Here is a 6276-nt window from a genome sequence, read left to right as displayed (position 1 = left end):
ATGTAATTTGTTATCTAAAATGGATAAGTTAATTATTTTCTTTACCTTGTTTAAATGAATGTTTTTCTATGAACTTCACAACTAACACCACTACATTGTTAAGAACCTCATGATATACTTGATTGCTCAACTTCCCGTTTGTAATCAAAGTTGTGAATAACAAATTTGTGAAGATGAGCCTTCATCAAACTAACATCCTTTGCAATATCCATCTCTTTTATTACTAGGTCATTTCTCTTTTTCATCTTCCCACTTTCTCAATCACTCATCATGATATCTTTGAATTATTTTATTGATATTTGTTTTGTATAGTCTTTCAACTCATGAGGACAAATCACAAACTCTTTGCACCATAGGAAGTATATATATCTACAATGCAATTCAATTGTGGTAGTCGATTGTGATAGAATTGGGATATAGGATTGAGTCCCAAAGTGATGTGACGGTTTTGTATATACACGCACACGCACACGCACACGCGCGCGCGCACGCACACACGCACGCACACACACACACACACGAGAAATAAATTTTGAACTGTATCAAATACATTGCTATTCTTAGGAATAGGACAAGCCCATACTTTGCCAATAGCATCATCAATGAATATAACAAAATAAGATGCTCTATCCAATGAAACTATAGGTAGCATAGGTCTACACACATCATTATGCATTAATTCTAATTATTTGAATTTTCTCACACCAAGATCCTTCTTATGTGACATTTTAGTTCGTTTTTCATACATGCAATGCTCACTTTCAAAGTTAGAGAAATTGAAAGTCAAAAGATATTGTAAGTGAGAAAGAACTTTCATTTTAGTCATTAACATTTCGCCCAAACATCGATGATAAAGAGAGATAGAAGTTGTTTACTGACAACTACAATGCATCCTCCACACTAGATACATATAAAGAGTAAAAAGTGGCAAACTTTGGCCCTTTAGCAACAATAAGTGGCCCTTTAGATATCTTCTAAGAGTGTGTACCAAATACAATATGGTAAACATAGTCATCTATCTTTCTAGTGCTCTTCTTTAAATGTGGTGTGATGGATATTCTTAAGCCCAAAGAGAAACAATTGGCAATTGTTAAATGTACATCTCCCACTTCAACAATGTTGCATGCAAATTCATTTCCCAATTGGACACGTCCCTTTCTACCTTTGTTATATGTAGCAAAATACTTCCCATGAGGAGTAACATGAAATGGTGCCCTTAACCAAGGATCCAATCTCGGGACACCATCATTCATAGCAACAAGAAATGCATTCCCAAAAGTAGACACATAATAGTACATCATTGTCATCACTATTACTATGTATGATATTTACCTCTTCAATTTCAGCCTTAAGTTTTTCCTCTTTATTACCATTGTCATCACTCTTTTACTTGTCCTTTTTCTAGTTTTTCCACTTAAAGCATTCATTCTTAAGGTGAACCTTCTTTTTGCAATAAAAGCATTCCACATCTTTCCTTGTGCTTGACTTCTTGAGTTTCATCTACCATGGGATTTCTCCCTTACATTTGACCTTAGTATTTGCATTATTCTTCTTGTTCACCCTTCCACAAGTATGATGCTTTCTAGAATAGCACTAGTCAATCCACCAACAAGTGCTAAGTTAATGTTTGTAGTCCTAACGATATCATAAATTTTAGGCAATATCACAAGTAAAGACCTAGCATTGACTAAATCCTTAAATTATATCAAGAGTAGACAACTAGGTGCAAATAGCATTAAATTCATTCAAATGGTTAGACATGGATGTTTCCTTCTCCATATGAAGGTAGGCTGTTGCATATAAATCTCATCATGTAAGTTCCCATGTAAGAAAGCCATCTTGACATCCTTCTAATAGAGGTCTAGATCTAGCTGTGCAACCAAAGTCAAAACTAAGACTAGGGTAGTCATCTTGATGAGAGGACAGAAAACTTCATTAAAGTCAACTCCATGCTCCTATTTAAAATCCTTAGCAACCAATCTGGCCTTATAGATTGGCTTAGGACATAGAGGGATACTCTTCAACTTATACATTAACTTGCATGGCAACGTGCACGTTTTTCACTGGCCAAAGGACCTAAATCCCATGTATGATTTTTCTATAGTGAGTCATACGTTGACTACATGGCCCTCTTCCAAGAGTGATTATCACCTTTGCGCATGGCCTCATCATAAATAAGAGGCTCACTAACATCTATCACCATAACCTAATTCATAGAGGGCACAAATCGATCAAGCTAACGTTTATCTCTAGTAGACCACTATAAAACAGGCTATGGGACTTGTACCTCCTATCTAACATCATGGTTCTAGGCCACTCGAGCATCAACTACCATAGGTTTTCTAGCTGGCTATATAGTAACGAGAGGCTCCTCTTGAAATATCATTATGTGTACTTCAACGACATGCTTAAGCGGATGTGTATACATTTTCTCCTCAATGAAAAGAAATATCATGGCTATGGATGACCTTTAGAGCCTATGGATCCTATAGGGTGATATCCCATCTCATCTATATTCCCATAACCAATGAAGATGCATTTCAGAGACCTAGGATAGAGCTTATTATGCTTATCCTTGGAAACATGGCAAAAATCCTCACAAGTAAAGACACGCAAATGAGCATATGATGGAGGTTTTCTAGACCATACCTCCTCTGTAACTTGATAGTCAAGAGTTGTATATGGAGATTAAGTAATCAAATGTATGACAATAGTAATTGCCTTAGCCCAAAAGTGCTATGATAAACCTACCTAGATAACCATGGACTCACTCTTGAACAATCCTATTCATGCACTTAGCCATCCATTCTAGGGTGGGGTATAAGGGGCAATCAACTTATGCTTCATGCCCCTTTCATTACAAAACTATGCAAAGGCTTTAGATACATACTTTCCCCCATTGTCAAATCATAGGAATTTTAACCTATACCTAGATAAGTTCTCAACAAGAGTAAGCTAATGTTGAAATGTAGACAATACTTTCGACTTGTACTTAATAGGGTATGCCTAGACCTTATGTGAGTAATCATCAATGAAAGTAACGAAATACTTTGCACCACCTAATGACTTGCAGGGCATAGGTCCATAAACATTAGAATGAACAAGAGCTAGAGGCTCACCCATGCATATAATGCCCAGACTTCTTATGTGAACTACAGCTTTGCCTACCATAAAGACAATGATCACAAGAATCAAAACACTTATAGTCAAGGGGTGGAAGATATTATATATGAGTAAGCATTTTCATTCCTTTTAGTGACATGTGCCCAAGGCAACAATGCCATAACAATACATGTGGTACTGCGACCACTACTAAAACATGGTCGATAGACCCATATACAAGTAAGAGATAAAGAGTGCCAAACTTGGTATCTCATACCAGGACAAGATTCCCATGGTCAATCTTCCATGAGGAATCACCAAAGGATACAACATAACCTCCATCATCCAGCTATCTAATAGAAAGTAAGTTTTTAGTCAAAGCCAAAACATGGCATACGTCTCCAATACCAAGTCATTACCCAATTTGATAGATCTTGTTATGCTGCTATAGGATTGGAACCACTCTTGATGAGGGGTGTCATTAGATAAAGCCCTTGAATCCATCAACTATCACTAAGCATAAGTGGACAAGGCATTAGTCAACTACAAAACATTAGGAGAAGCTACAAGTATGTAATCATCATCAATCTACACAATATTCATATCGTTAATCTTGACGGTGGACTTGCTAGGGACAATGTTGCAACCATCATTATTTTTTGGCACTTTGCCCTTTCTCTTTTGCTTATGCTTGCTAACATGCATTTTATGACATTGTGGCAAAATATGACCTTACTTTCCATAATAATGATAAATACAGACTTAGGGTCACATGACTTATTGTGAGACTGTCCACATGACTAGGGAATGAGATTGCTGAGAGTCTCTCCACAACAATCATTATTGCTCTTATCATTATTGCTCTGGTTGTCAAAGCATGAGAACTACATGAAGCATCAATATTCTTTTTGTTAACCTCTTCATTCAAGAGTGCACCCTCTACATCCTACAATTTCAATCTATCAACAAATATATTTGCACATGTAGCAATATAGAATGTGTCCTAAGTCTCAAGCAATGTGACCAACAAGAATAAGGGAAGAAGATTATCCTTAAACTTAATCCCTTGTGAAGACAAGTGGCTAAAAATAGAATGAAACTCATTTAAGTGTGTAGACATGGAATTTTCCTCCATCAAAGATCCATTAGTTTCTTTAACCAATACATCTGAGAGACAAGGCTCTACTTATCATAGACATTATGGAACTTATCACATAACTACCAGGTTGTTTACCCTTCAGAGAAAACATTATAGTAAACCTACTTAGAGAGTGACAAAATGATTTTAGATTTACATAACTCATCCAATTCATCCCAATCCTCTACATCAAAGCACTTGGGCTTTACACCCTCATGTCTCAATGGATTAATCTATGATTTTTGCACTAGAACCTACCAAATTTATGCCTTCCAATAGCTTTAGTTTGTGTCATCAAACTTCTCAACGTCAAAGATAGCACTATTAGTTGATCCACTAGCCCCATAATGCAATAAATTAAAGTACACAATATAGCATAAATAGACTATTGTGAATGACTGCAAACAACCCCAAAATCATAGCCAAAAAATTGCCAAAATGGTGAGTTGTCCACAAACTTAATCAAGTAATTGTCAAATACAAGTGACTACCCTAAGATAGAATGCATAAAATAAAAATGCTAGGCTACTGCTACAATAAATTGCAGCAATATTCCAACAACCAACTGTGAGCAACCAAGAAAAGAAAAAGCTAGGAACAATCAACATTGAAGGCTATCACAATTACAGTGTGTTAGTAGTCATACATGTGGTATGCATAAACATCATGTATATAGTAGATCTCGGGCTACAAGAAGAGAACTCCCAAATGTATAACCCGCTGACCAAATCTCAATACATAACCCAAAAGCATATAAATATCACTAAAAATATGCTGATAGACATAATTGCCACGTCTAAAGTAAGTGATCAAATCATCCCAGCATCCAATACATATTAGAAGAGCATGTACATGAAGTAAATGCCCCACAATCGTAGTGAACATAAGCTCAAGCTCAACTGCAAATATCCAAATCTCTATGTAACATCTAAAATTTCATGAAAGCTCCAAGTGGAATAAAAAGTGAATGCCAAATGAGCAAAAGAGACTCAATATATCATGTGTATAGCATCCAAATATCCAAGATCCACGTGACATACATTTGGGAGCATAAAACCCAAGTATCTTCTTTGAGCTCAAATTGTAGCATCCAATGGTAAGGTCACAGCCAATGTCAAGGTATTCAAGCTCCAATCTCAACTCAAAAGAATTTCATGAGCATAGCTAAGTATCTAGCATCGATGGCATACATCAATACACTCAATAGGCATCGTATAAAGAATCAAAGAGCATGAAGAATAAACTTTTGCCGATAAATACTTGATGTCTAGTTCAGTATTGTAGTGAAATCTCTGCTAAAATTGAGCCAATGCAAGCTCAAATCCAAGCCAAGAGTACCTCAAGGCATCATCCAAGCATACTCCAATGATCTAGCATCAGTGCGTATGCTGTAATAGCATCAATGAGCTCTAACAGGAGGAGATATGGCTATCCCTATGGTGTATAGAGCAATTTTTTTGTAAATGACAATTGATAACAAAGATCTTCCACTTGAAATAGGTGCTTAAAAACAAGTATCCAATGCTACCCACTTTGGAGGGTTTGTTGATGCTCAATGAGATCTATTTGGTGCTTGGAGTAAGCCTCAAAAACTATTGACAAGTGTTGAAGGAGGGAAGCATCAATGCATACCTTGTAGAAAATAAACCATGGCTGTCTTGAATCTCAAGCTATAGATATTCGAATCAAGCTGTTGCGGGTCAAGCTTAAAAAATGATGGCTCTAATACCAGTTGGAAGGTGGAACTCGAGTGGAAGCACAAGTAAGAACGGTGGATATCCGCTTGAGGCTTTTATGATCAATTACCAAGGTGAGCCTTCTACCAAGCAAGTGGTGTTGCCATATATTTAGAGCACAAATGACCAGCTACTCTAGATGTTGAGTGTTTCTCCATGCTCATTCCTTCATATACATCAAGAGTAAAGGGAATTATTTTTCGAGGATAGGAATGAAGAAGATGGCAATAAAAAAACTTCATTTTTGAAGAAAGTAATTACCAATAACTCCTAATCATTAGTAGGGTAACTCTTCTCATA

Source organism: Lygodium microphyllum, chromosome 10, assembly GCF_053477565.2.
Source record: "Lygodium microphyllum isolate KBCC chromosome 10, Lygodium_microphyllum_v1.1.10, whole genome shotgun sequence".
In the NCBI taxonomy this organism is placed as follows: Eukaryota; Viridiplantae; Streptophyta; class Polypodiopsida; order Schizaeales; family Lygodiaceae; genus Lygodium; species Lygodium microphyllum.
The sequence above is the reverse complement of the archived record's forward strand: the minus strand, read 5'-3'. Positions refer to the sequence as shown.